This window comes from Pleurodeles waltl, chromosome 1_1 (assembly GCF_031143425.1).
Source record: "Pleurodeles waltl isolate 20211129_DDA chromosome 1_1, aPleWal1.hap1.20221129, whole genome shotgun sequence".
In the NCBI taxonomy this organism is placed as follows: Eukaryota; Metazoa; Chordata; class Amphibia; order Caudata; family Salamandridae; genus Pleurodeles; species Pleurodeles waltl.
Genome location: NC_090436.1, coordinates 985,685,330 through 985,704,096, shown reverse-complemented (window position 1 = coordinate 985,704,096; position 18,767 = coordinate 985,685,330). Strand labels below are relative to the sequence as shown.

Sequence of the window (18,767 nt, the reverse complement as noted above, 5' to 3'; positions counted from 1 at the left end):
TTTAGAAATGCCAAGATGATGAAGTAATACTATTACAAAATGTGCCGCCTTATGCTTCATAATTGCCTTTTCTTGCCACATAATTTACTGAACCCTACCGCATAATATGGCCTTCTACTGTCGCATAATTCCAATGGCCCTGCTCATAAGTAAATTAAATATGTAAATTGGGCATATGTCAATCAAACTATATTTTTGGGAGCGATCGCAAGCACTGTAGCACAGTTGGCAGAGGTAAAGTGTACAGATTCCTAAGGCCAGCAAAAATGAATTAAGCAAAATTGGAGGCAAGCAGGCAAAAGGTTTGGGAGAAGACCACCCTAAGGTTGATGTGTCCAACACTATCTGACAGCCCTATGAAATTTTGAATATTAGACTTATTTTTATGGAGTTCTCTCTATCTGTATTTATCTCAACATGTAAATCTTAAACTTCATTAAACAATGCATATATCAAAATTGTCATCACAGTGGCTTCTGAGTGCTACAACATTCTTCATCCTGTAACTGGACAGCAGCATTATGTGTGACTAACTCATTTATGCAGAAATATCACTGTCAAGAATATTGATTTTTTTCAGTAAGATGTCAAGAATATCATAGTTAATGATGTTTTCAATAATATATTTGTCAAATAAATTGTGTTTTATTTATTTGTTAATGTTTTAGTTAATAGATTAAATTTATGTGGTATTGTTTGTATAATTGTTAATGACAATTGTAAATAAAGTTTGCAATTTTAATTGATTTATATTTATTAATTTAATTGCTATGTGTCATAGAGGGTTGCTGTGTTTGTAAGGATTTAGGGTGGGAAGGTGATTAATTAATAATAACACACTATTATTCATATATTGTTCATTCTTTAATTGATTATTAATTTTGTACATGATGTAATAAATATATTTTTATAAATTAATAACAAAGAATTAATAATGGGTTAATTATGTAATCGAATAATTATGTAAAAAGTGTAATAATTATATTTTTAGCCATGGACTAGGTGCAGACTGCTAGGTTTCTAAGGGTATAGACTGGGTAGTTAATTAATAAATAATTACCAATTAATTATTTTATTATTTAATTGATTATTAATTATGTAAATTGTGTAATGTTTATAATGCTAAGTTATATATTAAGAGCAGGCTATTGGGTTTGTAGGCCTATAGGGTGGGAAATTAATTCAGTAATTATTAATTTCCATGTAATCATTAATTTATGAATAATGATTTAGTTGTTTATTAATTATGTTAATTGTGTTATACTTATTTATTTTAGTTCTATTTTATGTGTGAGCTGCTAGGTTGGTTGATATGTAGGGTGTGAATGTAATTAAGTGATAAATAAAAATTTTGCTCATTGACAAGTATTTATTAAACTGCAACAGGTCTGACGAGGCAGAAAGGCTAAAAGGCTAAATGACCATTCCACCCAGGAGGGTAGAATGTTCTAAATTAAACTGGAAAAAACGAAAAGGCAAACTGTGTTATGGACACAACACCAGTTATTATTTGCTAATCTACAACATTATCTTCAAAGGATTTCTCGACATTCCAATTTTCTAAGAATAAGTATATATTTAATGGAAATTCAGCACGTAGTAAAAAGAATAGAATACTCATTTTAAAATATATCAACATCGTTTTTACAAGGCTATTTTCACAAGACCTTGCGTATGGCATCCTCTCACGGTGTGACGCATATGAAGACGTGTTCTAGATACACGAGAGTATAGGATTCGTGCAAGTTGTAAAGAGTTATACTGCTTTTTATTTCGATATGACTCACATTTGCCACATTTTGTAACCGGGCTTGGCTGAAGCACTGTGAGGAGTACGATTGATGCTGCATTTAATGGCTCCGTTACAAGCCTCACAATCTGTTCATCCAGTCTTTAATTCCTGCCACTACTCGTCAGAATTGCTCGAAATATGGCGACGGTTACGCATAAGAGTGATGGGAACACGCTGCTTCGTGGTTTCAATCACCCGCCGATCTGCTAAATTCAATGAACAGCGAATCCTGGCCAAAAGTGGCAGCATGAAAAATGTCACGCACTCCAATATCAATTCAAAGCCGACCTCTGGGAAAGATAGATCATGCCTCAGGCTATCGCTCGGTGAAAACCTGCTTGCTCTGAAATGTTTATATGAGTTCGAGGGCCAATTTGCAACCCACAGTCTTACAAAATGGACTGCAAGCCAGAAGGCACATTTAAAACCATTCTCAGTCAGGCAACAAAAAGGTCAAACGGTTTTTCATTTTGTTTGCCCTTCTAAACAGAGCACGGACCTTTTCCCTTGTTTCAGTGCCATCCAGAGCTCTAGTGATGGCACCAAAATACAAACATGAGGTAAGTCGAAAGCACTACAATTATTACTGTATCTTATTGTCCATATAGGCAAAAGGGTACCTGTGTGCTTTAGGGCACATTGTACCGTTTCTATGCTACTAGTCCAGTGAATAAAATATAAAAACATAGCTATCCGCTTTATTCTCAGACTTTATACTAAAGAGGTGAGCTCGATTTTTTCTCGAAACAACAGTGTCACTAAGGTCTTAGTTCTACCTCTGTGCATTGCGGTACCATCTACGTTTAATGAAGACACAAAGTGCTAGAACGGGCAGTTACGACCTTTATTTTGTGAAAGTAGCCGTGGTGGCACATTGAACATATATTTATGCCTCAGGGCTCTCATCTATTGGTGGCCATCAGCACGTGGTACACCCTGATGCTCTCAGCAGAATCATAAGAGCAGGTATGGATCTAGTTTAGCACACAGAGTAAACCAGTCATACCCAAATAGTGGTCTTAATTTTGTTGTCAAATTCGGGACAAAGGATGCCATCGAAGTGAAAACAGACGTCAACCATTTTCAAATTAATAAATCCGGCTTGCCTCCTAAATAACCAGTGAATTTGCATTGGATGTGTTCTGGTACCTCTAAGTTTGTATGACCTAAACTATATGCCGAGACTGATGCATCTCTAGACCTGAAAGTTTTAAAGAGAATGACAGCTACATTTAAAAATTCTTGAGGTTATTTAAAACATTGTTACCGCTATTTTATGAGAAAAAGGCATGTGGTGCCCTGTATTTTTTGTAAAATTGGAATAAAACAATTGTTGGCCTAATTTAGAGTTCAGTGGACAGGTCTGCAGACATATGGCTGTGTAGCGATGCCCATCACTTTCAGGAAAAACCCAGCGGTAAGGGGCATTGAAAAGTGCTCAATTACCCCTTTGCCAGGGGAGGAAACTAATCGCGAGGGAAACATCACTTTTTTTATTTTGAAAAAGAAAATCCAGCTTACTTTGTTCTGTGTTGTTTTAGATGTTTGTAAAGCACATGGTTCAAGAACTTTAACCCTTACTAAAAGAATCTAAGTACAGTTCACTGGGTATGAAGACTGCATCCCCAACTATTGATACAGTTTTAGTTTATTTGTGAACTTCACATAACTGTGCTACAAATCCTACCATGCAGTACATCCATTCCATACATTTATGTTCTACACAACCTGAGCCACAGCAAGATTTTAATCTGATTCACATTAGGCAGATTCTAAAACCTTTTTTTTGCAAAAATGATTAATTAAAGCATTTGTGTGTGTTTAATTAAACAGAAGAAATGCTACACTTATTCTTCAATGAGTACATAAAAGCAGAGAGGAAGGGCAATGGTGTGATCAAGTATTTTAAAGAATAAAATACCCTCTTTCACATTAAAAGGATTTTGCAAGCCACCTCAGAGTTCCATGATCTTATAAAGGAGCTCGATTTTCAGCTTATCTCCTCCATATGGCTATGGAACTTCTTGGTGAATTTCAATATCCTTAACGGTATGACAGGGGGTATTTTAGCCAATATAAAATTGCCAAATATTCTCAGTATGCCTCACTATGGATTGTAGTCTTTCCTTCTGGACATGTTTTGTCACGGTGTTTTGTAGTTGATAAGTTTGAACTAGTGTTCATAGCATAGTCAAATTGTACTGCAAAGGAATCTTGTACATGTTCATAGAAATTCAAAACTGCATTCTTTACATTTTCCAAATCTGCAGTTGTTATCAACATGATAATCCTGTTAATATTATTATCAGCAAGTTTCCTTTAATGGAGAGCCGCGTTTCTTGAGAGTATAAATCGCAAATTAATGTTAGTTTAAAACATGTAGAACACACTAGACAAAAAACATTTCTCTCAAGTCCCCCATTCTAAGCACAGATGGAGGTCAAACCAATCTAACTGTGTTATTCCCTGTCTAGATGGATGAACCGGGGCATCTTGTATGACAGTATCCTGTATTCTCATACTGAGTAGCATAGCTGTGTTCCATCTTAAAGTGTATCCAGTGTAGGGATATTGAATATCTCACCAATTTCATATTTTAACTCTTACCTGTGTCAGCTACATTAAGAGAGTGTATCCCGTGTGTACACTAAATTGAGTGCCAACAAATTATAAAGACCCAGGGTTGTGCTGGGACAGAAAATATGCCCAGGCACCAAAACAAATCTGGCCTCATTTGCGAAGGAGATGGTTCAAAAAGTGGCCCACATTTGCAAATCAGGGCAGTTTTGAACTTGTAATAAGACACTACTACTAATAAGATGTATTACGATTTCATTATATTCTATGGAAATCATAATACAGCGGACTGGATCTCCGTCACATTTGTGACAGAGTAACCCATCCACTAAACTCTAAATCAGACCCTAAGTGTTTTCATGGTACAGGGGACTGCCTGCATTTGTGCTTGTTGCAAGGAATATTTTTGGTAATATCAGGGAAATCAACTGTAAAAACCATTCCATCAGACCATAAAACAACACCCCAAAAAGGGGCCACACACTGACTTGTCAAAAACGCCCTTTGGAAACATCTGCCTATCAATGCCACATGCTGTTTCTCCCAGTTTTGCTTGAGGTGAGACAGAACTGCCTTTATTCCATGACTCCACAATGAACATCTTATTTTTGTTCTTCAGTATGACCTAAACATACACCAACTTTAAAGTTTCAAACTCATTGTCATACTCTCAGGGTTAGGTTACCAATGTCGATATTTTCCGAGAGTTCCGGTCTGTAAGTCGGGCCAAAAAATGCCCTCCAAGTCCCTTCATAATTATTTTGTGATAATTATTGAGGCTGGAGCAATCCCTCACCTGGCTTTAGATATTAGGATGTTCTCATCAATGGTTGCCAAGATTGTTGGTAATAGATTATATGTAATTTAGCATTAGTTAATCAAATCCATGCATTAGATCGACATTACAATCGAAACCTTTGTTGTTTAAAAATGGCCTCAGTTCTGGACTACTTAAAGAGCTGTCTTGGTACCATAACCATAATTCTAGCCTAATAGCTATAATAGATTTAGAAAATTATACAACTATATAAAAGAGAACAATACCCACAGGTACAACTGCATGCATATATTCTCCTTAATGATAGCTTTTACCTTGCCTTGAAGACAGAGCACTTTCTTTTTAAAAATTTGAATTCACCAGTGTCAATATTATGGAAAAACCAATAACCATAACTGTGCTCTAGAGAAAACAAATGTGAGGAATATTCTAACTCCTCCTTGCAGTGCCTTCATTGCCTTATTCCTAGTCTAGAAGTGATATTTCGACTCTCTATTTAGCCATCATTCTCCATGCAGTGACGAAGGGCAGAGAGTTGCCAGCTTCACCTTTTACCATTAGTGTGACCATGTCAGCCCTCCAATATGGATAACCCTATGGGGTTTTCCTGAGGTTTCAGGACAACAAAATAGCTAGCTTCCTGTGTCCTGAACTATGAGAGTGCTAGTCTGTCCATCCTGGAAATCTTCAACCTTCATTGTCTCTTTTAACTAGATCTTCTGTCCTCTCTGTTATTCAGTCAGTCATGGTAGTTATTCAAATGTCTTTGCTTTAACAGGTCATTACAGGCTTCTAATTTGTCATTTGCTTTCTTCATACAATTAGACATTATAGTCCAGAGGGCTACTCTATGCTCCATTATGTTAGGAGAAGGGTCTTTGGGACCCTAACTTTGACACTGTTTGACCAATCTTCACAAACCTTTACAAAAAGTGTTCTCATTTGCTTAGTTCCTTCGTGTAAAGTTTGGAAAGATCTGTCAAGCAGGATCCAAGTAAAAGGGGGTCCCAAAACAGGAAAACCTGATGCATTTTCCATAGAGGTATTTGAACAGTGATCCCGCAAAACTGCTAGATAGAATTGCACCAAATTTGACGGGAAGCTAGATCTTGGCAAAGAAAGAGTCATTTTTGTGATTTAGCGTGAATCTGTTCAATTTTCTTTGAGAAATTAAGGGTAAAAATATTTGTATATCTCAATAGTTGGGTTCAAGAGAGTGAGGTGACCTAAGGGAAAAACAACCTCTCAGCTAATCAGAACACTCTGTATTTTTTAAGTTGTGCTTGTGGGACTCTTGCAAGAGTCCCTCAAACCCAAGTGTCCACAAACTCAAATTGGTTTGACCTTAATTTCTCAAAAACCTTCTGAACAGATTAATAACAAATCATAAAAAGCACACTTTCTGGACCAAGATCTAGTTTTCTGCCAACTTTGCTGTAAATCCTTTCAGCTATTTGGGCTGTAGCCGTGTCTAAATTTCCATTGGAAAAATGAGTGGGAAAAGGTGTTTTGGGACACCTATTTTCTCGTCCCTGTCTGATAGATCAACACAAACCTTTCCAATAATGAGATGAGGCACAAGAACATTTTTTGGAAGTTGTGTGAAGATTCATCAAATGGTGCGAAGGTTATTAGGAAAACAAAAACATGCTTTCCACGCTTGGTCCAGGAAGTGTGCTTTTTCTAATTTGGTGTCATTCTGCTCAGTAGCTTCAAAGAAATTAAGGTTTAACAAATATAAAAATAGCATGTCTCAGCTGATCGGTGGAGCTGACAGATCTCAAGATGAAATCTGATTAACTGCAACCATATCCACTGCCATCATAGGACTTAGGTACTGAGGGGGTCATTCTGACCCCGGCGGGAGCACTGCCAACAGGCTGGCGGTGCCCCGCAGGGCATTCTGACCGCGGCGGTTTGGCCGCGGTCAGATGTGGAAAACCGGCGGTCTCCCGCCGGTTTTCCGCTGCCCAAATGAATCCTCCATGGCGGCGCAGCGAGCTGCGCCGCCATGGAGGATTCTGACACCCCATACCGCCATCCTGTTCCTGGCGGTTCGCCCGCCAGGAACAGGATGGCGGTATGGGGTGTCGTGGGGCCCCTGCAGTGCCCATGCCAATGGCATGGGCACTGCAGGGGCCCCCGTAAGAGGGCCCCACTTTGTATTTCAGTGTCTGCTTTGCAGACACTGAAATACGCGACGGGTGCCACTGCACCCGTCGCACCTTCCCACTCCGCCGGCTCCATTCAGAGCCGGCGTCCTCGTGGGAAGGTTGTTTTCCACTGGGCTGGCGGGCGGCCTTTTGGCGGTCGCCCGCCAGCCCAGTGGAAAACCCAGAATCACCGCAGCGGTCTGACGACCGGGGTGCGGTGTTCTGGAGGGGGTACTTTGGCGGGCGGCCTCTGCCGCCCGCCAAGGTAAGAATCACCCCCTGAGTCCCCAGTCTTGAAAGAAACATTAAAAAAGATAGAATGGGGCAGGGGACGGATAACCTGCCCCGAGGCCTGGTGGTGGGGCCCCAAAGGGACCACCTGCAAGGCCAAAAGCATTACAAAAACTAAACTAAAAAATAAAAATAAAACAATTTCTGTGAATTTGAGGTCACAGGGATCCCATTTCCTTAGGCCAAAATATGAATTCGAGAAGGCAGCACACGCCTCCCCTTACCGAGCCTTGTTGAGGCCCTGGTGACCCTATCCCCTGGTCACTATACAGGGAGTGCAGAATTATTAGGCAAATGAGTATTTTGACCACATCATCCTCTTTATGCATGTTGTCTTACTCCAAGCTGTATAGGCTCGAAAGCCTACTACCAATTAAGCATATTAGGTGATGTGCATCTCTGTAATGAGAAGGGGTGTGGTCTAATGACATCAACACCCTATATCAGGTGTGCATAATTATTAGGCAACTTCCTTTCCTTTGGCAAAATGGGTCAAAAGAAGGACTTGACAGGCTCAGAAAAGTCAAAAATAGTGAGATATCTTGCAGAGGGATGCAGCACTCTTAAAATTGCAAAGCTTCTGAAGCGTGATCATCGAACAATCAAGCGTTTCATTCAAAATAGTCAACAGGGTCGCAAGAAGCGTGTGGAAAAACCAAGGCGCAAAATAACTGCCCATGAACTGAGAAAAGTCAAGCGTGCAGCTGCCACGATGCCACTTGCCACCAGTTTGGCCATATTTCAGAGCTGCAACATCACTGGAGTGCCCAAAAGCACAAGGTGTGCAATACTCAGAGACATGGCCAAGGTAAGAAAGGCTGAAAGACGACCACCACTGAACAAGACACACAAGCTGAAACGTCAAGACTGGGCCAAGAAATATCTCAAGACTAATTTTTCTAAGGTTTTATGGACTGATGAAATGAGAGTGAGTCTTGATGGGCCAGATGGATGGGCCCGTGGCTGGATTCGTAAAGGGCAGAGAGCTCCAGTCCGACTCAGACGCCAGCAAGGTGGAGGTGGAGTACTGGTTTGGGCTGGTATCATCAAAGATGAGCTTGTGGGGCCTTTTCGGGTTGAGGATGGAGTCAAGCTCAACTCCCAGTCCTACTGCCAGTTCCTGGAAGACACCTTCTTCAAGCAGTGGTACAGGAAGAAGTCTGCATCCTTCAAGAAAAACATGATTTTCATGCAGGACAATGCTCCATCACACGCGTCCAAGTACTCCACAGCGTGGCTGGCAAGAAAGGGTATAAAAGAAGGAAATCTAATGACATGGCCTCCTTGTTCACCTGATCTGAACCCCATTGAGAACCTGTGGTCCATCATCAAATGTGAGATTTACAAGGAGGGAAAACAGTACACCTCTCTGAACAGTGTCTGGGAGGCTGTGGTTGCTGCTGCACGCAATGTTGATGGTGAACAGATCAAAACACTGACAGAATCCATGGATGGCAGGCTTTTGAGTGTCCTTGCAAAGAAAGGTGGCTATATTGGTCACTGATTTGTTTTTGTTTTGTTTTTGAATGTCAGAAATGTATATTTGTGAATGTTGAGATGTTATATTGGTTTCACTGGTAATAATAAATAATTGAAATGGGTATATATTTTTTTTTGTTGAGTTGCCTAATAATTATGCACAGTAATAGTCACCTGCACACACAGATATCCCCCTAACATAGCTAAAACTAAAAACAAACTACAAACTGCTTCCAAAAATATTCAGCTTTGATATTAATGAGTTTTTTGGGTTCATTGAGAACATGGTTGTTGTTCAATAATAAAATTAATCCTCAAAAATACTACTTGCCTAATAATTCTGCACTCCCTGTATACTCTTAAGGGGAAGGGTGATTCTGCTGCACCTGGAATGGGAGACTTGACTACAGCAATGCACTCCACACAAGAATCACCAAGAAGCTCACGGAACAAGCTCCAAACCATCCAAAAGGCCACAGCAAGGCTCATGCTTAACCTACCTCACCGCACCCACATGACCCCACATCTCAGAGACCGCCACTGGCTACCCTTACACAAATGCATTGCTCACATACACATACAAAGCACTGCACAACACCATCCCTGCCTACCCCAACAACCTTATATGTTTCCATCTACTTAGCCAGACTCTCAGTAGCACATGCACCCCACATCCAGAAAGGCATAGTTAGAAGTCCTGCCTTTTCCTAGATCTCCCCCAAAATGTGGAATGACCTCCCGCATCACATAAAAGTAACCTCATCACTTCTCAGATTCTCTAAGAAGCTGAAAACCTGACTTTTCGCATAACCTCACCTAGGAGACAGCTGCTCAAACCTCCTGCAGGTCGCCTGAATACCCTCATGGGTGATTAGCGTGCTATACAAATATACATAACATAATAGGGGATCTGGTAAAGCTACAGGGGAATTGGGTCTTCCCCTGCATCCTCAAACTTGAGAGAAGGTGCAGGGTGCACCAGATGGGCACCAGGACACCACATTGCTAGTTCCTGCAGTAGCAGGGAGCCGGCAGTGCCATGGGGGTTCTAGAGCTTTCCACGCAGCCCACAATAAAAATGTGGGTGGTCTGGGTGGGCACAAGGACACCTCAAAAATCAAATACATAAATAAATGAGCTGCGGGAGCCAGAATTTTATGATTCTCTGCTCCAAGCAAGAAGTTCCCCTCAATTCCCTGTGAGGTCTTCTAATTTACATTTTTTTCAGACCTTGGTGGTGCCCCTAGAAGGGGCAGGGGCACCCCCAAGCATTTTTTTAAAGTTGTGGGGTGGCCCTGGATGGCTGCAACCCACCAGCATCTATATAAAAGGACGGCAAGTCTCTTGGATCAGTAAATAAATGACCACAGAAGAGCTTAACTTATTTTTTAAAGCACTCTTAGCTGGAGCTCTATGCTCTTCAGCTGGCGTGCAGTGCCTTCTTGTGATTGTTTTATGGCTGCATTTTGTTGTCTGAATAATGCTGAAGGAAACACTCAAAGACATGTAAAAGTGTTTTTGTAATAAAACTTTCTTAAAAAAATTATGACAATCACTTTTATTAAACATTGTACCATGTCAAATAATGAAATGCAATTGCACCATATCACAGAGCATGTATTATTTAAGCTTTCATTAGAGGTAGTCAAACAAGGAGTGGCACCAGGGAGTCCACCTTGGTCCTGAAGAGGAGCCCAGCGGTAAGGCTCCAAAACATGTAGACTAGGAAGTCAGGTACATTGCATCCCCCACCTCTGCAGCCCCTTTTTAATCATACCGCCTTTAAGAAATCAATTAAATCTTTGGAATTACTAAGAGACAGGTATTTTTAACTCACCCAAGACCCCACCACTCCTATCCCTCCTGCGATTCACATTGACAAGACTACATCAGTGCTCCCACATATCCCATAGGTCGTAGCACGCCCGCTCCATAGCGGAACGGGAAGAAATCCAATGAGGAAGCATGCCACCAAGGGGTAACCCTTGTGGGTGAGGGTTTTTCTAACAGGAGAATCCTTTTTCCTTTCCATCCTGTGGTAGTTCTTTTAGCTGGGCCTCTTTTGTAAAGTTACATAGGCTATAAGGAGGACAGACCCAGCCCCCCAACCTCCTTCTCCCTCTTTGTTTTGTATATCTAAGCAGCGCAGAGCTGCAGGAGTTTTTTGTGAGTAAATTTACTACACCAACACGCCAGGGATCTTCAGCATGCATGGCAGAAATCATAGGGCTTACTTTCTCAGCTGAAGAAGTAGAGATAATTTTAACTTTGGTATCCCCATTTGGTGACACACCAAAATCGGAGAATATGGGAGACAGTAAGGACTGGGATGAACTCAACACCCTGAAAAGGGATCAAGTCAAAACAATGATCCATGGGATCATGATGCCAGAGTACCTCAGAGCAAATGTAGCCTCACAAGGTCTCATAGTAAGAAATTAACTTTTCATTTTCCAACATGACAAGACTTTTTAAAAAGACTGGTTACTTATATCTTGGCATTGTACCCAGGACTGGTGGATTCTCATCATTAAAACATCAACACTACTATCGGAGGAACTAAGGGGTGAGATTCTCACCATAAAGGTTTGCCTAAAATCATACCTATCCACAGGGGCCCTTAAGAAACGCCTTGAGGAATTAAATCAAACGATAAGTCTATATGAGGTATACCTAAACAAACAAAATATCAAAAACTTAAGAAGGACGTAAGCAGGTTTTTGCATAAAAAAGTATACCCCTATCTCAGAGAAGACTAAAGGCCTCATTTCAACCTCGGCGGTCTTTTTCCAAGACCGCTGAGGTACCGCTGTGCTGAAGACCGTCAGTGCAGGCGGTTTTCCGCACAGCGCATCGTGACTGCAGGCAGCCCTCAGTCCTTTTACTAGCGGTCGGCGGGGAAGTGGAGGCTGCTCCACCGCCCCGTCATCAGAACACCGGCCATCGAATCCCAACCCAGGATTCGGTGTGGCGGTGTTCTGGTGATGGGGAGCTGGCGGCGGAGCAGCCCCCATGGATCCCTTTCCCTCCGGGAGGATCACCGGACAAGGTAAGGTGATCGTCCGTTAAGGGAGGGAGGGGTGTTGTGTGCGTGCATATGGGTGTGCGTGTGAGTATGTAGAGGGGGTGTGTGAGTGTGTGTATGCATGCGGGGGTGTGTTGTGTGTCAGGAAAATGTGTGCAGGTCGGCCTGTTTGCATGTCTGTTTGTATGTGTGCGGGTCTGTGTTGTTGTAGTGTATGTGTGCGTGTAGGGGTGTGTGTGTGTTAATGTTGGAATTGGGGGTGGGAGGGGGATCCTGCCACCTTTGGAGGGGGTACGGGGGGTCAGGGTGTGGGGGGAGGGTTCAGGGGTGGGGGAGGGGGTTGGTTGAGACCCCTATCAGTGCCAGGGAAGGGATTCCCTGGCACTGATAGTGCCTACCGCCATGGATTTTGTGGCGGTTCCAAACCACCCGAAATCCATGGCGGTATGCAGGGTCCTGATACGGCCGCCGAGCTGGAGATCGAAGTCTCCAGCCCAGCGGTCGTCACCGCCCTGGCGGTCAGAGTGGAGAAGTGGCGGATAACCATGGCGGTAACCGCCATGGTCATAATTCTATTTTTTTTTCGCCGGCCTGTTGGCGGTATTACCGCCACTTCTCCCCCGCCTGCCAGGGTCGTAATGAGGGCCTATGTCCCCTCAGGAAGGAATCCAGGGTACAATACGGACTCTGACTTATCAGACTCAGGTTCCAGCAATTCTGACTCCAACATGAAAGGACAGTTTCAGGGGAGGTGGAATAACAGAAGAAACAGGAGAGCTGGTTTTAGAACAGGGAGAGGGTGGGGCACCTACTTTATGCATCTAGCCCCTATGCATTAGGCCCCCCACCACCCCAAATGTATCCTCCTCATTTTGAACAATGGGAACACTAGGGTGACCAATTTCTACAGTAACGCCCTCCTTTTTTAGAAAGAGGCCAGAGACACCCAAGGGGCAAATCAAAGAGACAACCCCAGATCCAATGGGCATCCAATCAAGATCCAGGGAGGATGACGACACAGGGCATGACAATAGAGAGTACACCCTGTCCAGACAATCAAGCAGGCCCAAACAGTCGCACAGTCTAGTACTAAACCTAAGTGACATGCCATTGACTAACACGCAGATAGGTGTCATTGAGAAGGGTTTGGGTTTTGTCCCCACAGTCCCCCTGGACAAATTCAGATTGTGCATTGAAGTAAATGATTTAATTAGGAAGATCAAGCTAAGATCCTTTTTTGAAGGTCAGGCCACCAGCAGATAATTTAGCACTGAGGGACACAGGTCTACGCAAAAAAGTCATTCTTCACACCACCCAACACTTCTATCCCAGTAGAAATCCTCGCCTTTGAAAAAGCAGTTCTGAAGGATATCAGTGAGATTAATCCTAACACTTTGAAGGTGTTCCATAACACAACCAAGAACGAGAAAAAAGCCTTACAGGAACTAGCTAATAACAAGATAGTAATAAAAACCAGCAGATAAGGGAGGTGCTATCATAATCCAGACCTTAGAAAACTATTGTAAAGAATGTTTAAGACTACTGGTTGACACACGTAACTACGAAAAACTCAGGGAGAACCCTAGAGATTTCCTAAAGACGAAGATCCACAGCATGGTGGAGGAAGCTTTAGCGCACAACTGGATTTCCTAGAAAGAAGGAGATTTCCTAATTAATAAAAATCCAGTAACTCCGTATTTCTACACTATCCCCAAAATTCACAAAAACCTTGAATCACTTCCTGGTAGACCCATTGTGTCAGGTACCAATTATATCTTGGAACCTCTGTCTCGCTTTGCAGATGCATTTTAAAGACCCATAGTCCAAAACACAGATTCCTAACTTAAATATACAAAGGACGTACTGTGTCTTTTGAAAACAGACCTTTTGATCCAGCAAATGAGATACTAATAGGACTGGATGTGGAAAGCCTATACATAAGTCTTCCTCACCCTGACACATTACACATAATTAAGGAGGTTATTTTTGACTTATATTGGGACTACCAAACACCATGGAATGCGGTTATGGAATGCTGTTTCTGGGCCCTAACCAAAAACATTTTTGATTTTGAGAAAAATTTGTACCTTCAGAAACATGGGACCAGCACTGAAGCACCTTCGCTACGAGTCTGGCCAGGCTCTATGTCCATCATCTAGAGAAAGAGACAATCCTAAATCCCACCAATAAATACAGAGACAACATAATATTGTGGAAAAGATATATTGATGACATTTTGGTTATCTGGAAAGGGGATGAGACATAAGTGGTGACATTTTTAGAGTGGTTAAACAGACAGGACCAGTTCTTGAAATTTACTCACACAATGAGCAAGGAACATTTGGTCTTCCTGGATTTAAACATTATAGCCACCAAAGGTGCTCTTAAAACAACCACCCATGAAAAACCAACAGCCAAAAACTGTTTACTCCTGTTTGATAGTGCTCACCCCCACCATTAGAGAGAGAACCTACAGTTTGGACAATTTCTCAGATTGAGAAAGAATTTTTCAGAGATATCAGATTACAAAAAACAAGCCAAGAGTCTAGCATTTAAACTGGAGGCTAGGAAATACCCCCAAGAATAATCAACCGAGCCATAAAGCTAGCTCGCAATAACAACAGAGAAGCCCTTCTGGACACCCCTCCCCAAAAAGAGAAGGAGGAAAGACCAATATGTATCACAACATTAACATAGCCTCCAATCAACTAAGCAAGATTATCAACAAACATTGGCGCATCCTCAATAGTGGCTCATTAAATGTTCCCAAACCTATGTTTTCACATAAACAGGGAAAGAGACATGCTTGTGAACACCTGCCCACGCCATCTTCGTACTAAACCAGAAGATATTAACTACCTACCACTACCCAATGGACTTTGTCCATGTGGGAACTGTAGTGTAGGCCATCTAACAAAGGTCACTAAACAGGTCACCTTTAACAACAGCACAACATGGGACATTCAAAACTTCTCCAATTTTAACACTCAGCGACCAGTATACATGATCACTTGTCCGTGCAACCTACATTATGTGGGGAAGACCACCTGAAAAGTTTAGACTGGCATCTGCGAGCACCGTAGTAACCTGAGATGTGGATGGGCTGTGACTAAAATGTCCACTCATTTCAAAGAGAAAGCACACACAGTAGACGATTACCAGTGGGTTATCCTAGAACACCATGAAGAGATTAATTGTGAGTCTACACTGTTCAAAAAAGAACAACGATGGGTTTATAAATTGTGCACACACCAATTTGGCCTCAGTGAGAACATACCTTGGAGCCAGGTGACGATGTATTAACATCACATTAATCATTAGTCGGATATACATCTCCTGAAATTAATGCTACACCTAGTCAGCGCAGACGGTCCTCTGTGCATCTCATTCCCTTACATTCCATAGTGTCACAAAGAGTAAACCCTCAGCAATAAATATTAGCCACTCACATATACATCACCATCATAGTAAAAAGGGAACGAGAAACTCCCAAATAATTATCAAAACGATATGGGCATCCCCAGTTCTGCTTCTGTAAGCCCATGAGCCCCAATGACCTCTGTGCAATTACAGGCACCCATAAGGGATACCTACTTTTAGGCTCCTCACGGACCCTCCTTCGTTCCACGGGATGCCGCCATCTTGGGGAAGTTAGCGGGCTAGTGCTGTGCGCTTTAGCATGCCAAGATGCAAGAGCTGCTGCACATTTAAACTTGGCTTCCATGTGAGCATTCAAGTTTCAGACCCCGGGGAGGTGAGGATTAGGTACAGTGAGGGAGTGTCGCTTTGAGGACGTAAGTGCCTTCTGAACATTGTGTACATGGCGCTACAGATACGGTAAGGTGAATTGATTCTAAAACTTTGCCAAATCTTTAGAGTGTGAGTACAAGCACACACACCCTACCCGAGGAGCTATGCAATGAGAATCCAAGTACTACCGAGTCGGTTACGCATGCACCACGTGTGTGCTGTTTGGTGTGTTTCACATGTTTACATGTTTAAAAGTTTTAAATGTATTATGTCTTGTACTGTTGATTTTGAGAGTACTTTAGTCTCTCAGTCCTGATATTCACGAGTGCCGTTTCCCATGAGTGGGGTGCAGTTTACAAATAGGTGGCACCACACCCACAAACAACATATACAGCGGCCCATTACAAATGGGGGCTATGATAGCTATGCCTCTCTTGTATTTCCACAGGTATCAATGACGGACACCATAAACAATAGACATTATCTTATGACACCACATTAGTAAGGTGAATTGCACCATATCACAGTGCATGTATTATTTATGCTTTCATTAGAGGTAGCCAAACAAGGAGTGGCATCAGGGAGTCCACCTTGGTCCTGAAGAGGAGCCTTGGGGTAAGGCTCTGAAACATGTAGACTAGGAAGTCAGGTACATTACATCCCTCACTTCTGCAGCCCCTTTTTAATCATGCTGCCTCCAAGAGATCTATTAAATTATTGGAATTACTAGGAGGCAGGTATTTTTAACTCACCGAGACCCCACCACTCTTATCTCTCCTGTGATTCACATTGACGAGACTACATCAGTGCTCTCACATATCCTGTAGGTCACAGCACGCCCGCTCCGTAGCGGAACGGGAAGAAACCCAATGATGAAGCATGCCACCAAAGAGTAACCCTGGTGGGTGAGGGTTTTTCTAACAGGAAAATCCTTTTTCTTATCCGTCCTGTGGTAGTTCTTTTAGCTGTACCTCTTTTGTAATGTTATATAGGCTATAAGGAGGACAGACCCAGCCCCACAACCTCCATCTCCCTCTATGTTTTTGTAATTAATGAAATATGCATTTGATGAAAAGTATTGTGTTTTCTTGGACAGAGACAATAGGTCTGCTTTATATATGATGACCTGTTGACCCCTTCATAAAGCCCATAGTCCCATTTTATATATTTTGATGTTCCAAGTCTTTGACAAAGTCAGTAGGTCTATTTTACTTAAAATGATATGCTTTAAATTATAACAACACATAGTCAGTCGTGCGGGCCGGCTAGGATATTAGAGCTAGGTCCTGCCGCCAATCCTACACAGCGCACAGCTGAAGGCTGTTTGTAGCGTGGGCTTGGCTGCCTGCTGGGATGGGGGTTGAATTCAGGACCAGGCTGCAGGAAAGGCCTTACAGCCAACCTCATGCTGTTCATGGCCAATAAAATATTAGTTTACATGGATAAAACCCTAGAAATTCACTGAAAAAAATAAAGGTTAAAGTGATGTTATAATAAGGTATAGTAATAATATCTTACTCTGCATTAAGAAAACCTTAGAAATTCAATGAAACAAATTTAAAGGAATGTTATAGTTAAGTGAAATGACAGTTAAAACATATTTTTTTAAAGAAGCAAAACCACTGAAATTCACCAGTTATAGTTATCTCATGTAACTATGACTCATGCCCTCAAGTAACTATAACTTGTGCCCTTGCCATGCACCGCTTATGTCCTCACATATTACATCACTCATGACATTTTCTATGACATCATTGATAACATCATTGTGGCATCTGAAACTACATTATTGATGACAACACTTTGCTTTGCAAGGGAGCATATTGTAGTTGCGTAAGTTACTTGAACTAACTATAATTGGTGAATTTCATTTTTTTTTTGTTTAAAACAAAATGTTTTAACTGAAGTTTTCACCTTATTATAATATTCCATTGACCTTTGTTTTTGTCAGTGAAAAACTGTCTCTCTCTCGCGCTCTCTCTCTCTCGCTCTCTCTCTCTCTCTCTCTCTCTATATATATATATATATATATATATATATATATATATATATACAAAGAAGACGATACACAAGCTCTCAAAGTGGATCACAAATGTTTATTTTGAAAAGTTCCAACCCATGTGATGTGTTTCGACACTAAGCCTTGTTCATGCACAACAAGGCTTAGTGCCGAAGGGTGTCGCAGGGGCTGGAACTTTTCAAAATAACCATTTGTGATCCACTTCAAGAGTGTGTGAGAGCCTGGTATGAGAGCACCAACTATATATATATATATGTAACGACACACGCTCGTGTAGATCCTGCTCCCATGAGGGGTGGAGTGTAACCAGACGAGCAGCTGGTGTGAATATTTAAAGTCCAAAATGTCCATAAAACACTCACTCAGGTGTGTTGTAAACTAGACACTTCAAACCAACTGTATAGTGCATGAAACAGTAAAAAAGGACTCGATATATCAATCGCATCTAGACACACTTGTGAGTGGGTGCCGTCTTGGAATGTCAGAATGCTACTTGAAGATCGCAAATCCAACATACATATAGACATTAGTTTATTTCTCTAACATGTTCCACAATTGTACTATAGCATTGCATATAAATATTTATATTATTAATCTTTCATTTATGCAAAATATTCTGTATACATAATTTGCAAAATGTACATCGGATATAAACCATTACACTCAAATTATTTACCTCTAAAAATCATATAATTAATCATTCGTAGTATCAACACTCATCAACTATTTAAGCTCAACTGTCATATTTTCTTTTCCACTCAAAGAGTTACATTGAGCAGTAGAAACGGACCCAGTACATCAGTCACATCTAAGTATGAAATCAAATGTATTAGCCTTCATGTGACATGCCTTTCTTAGTCTCAATACACTTGAGAATCATTAAACTCAAGTCCTGCATATCT

General features: G+C 41.5%; 1 protein-coding gene across 2 annotated transcripts in view; it reads right to left on the bottom strand.

Annotated features, from left to right (window-relative positions):
- The window catches only part of SNCA (synuclein alpha), a 628,022-nt gene that overhangs the window by 344,712 nt on the left and 264,543 nt on the right, over nt 1-18,767 (bottom strand). The window lies entirely within an intron of this gene.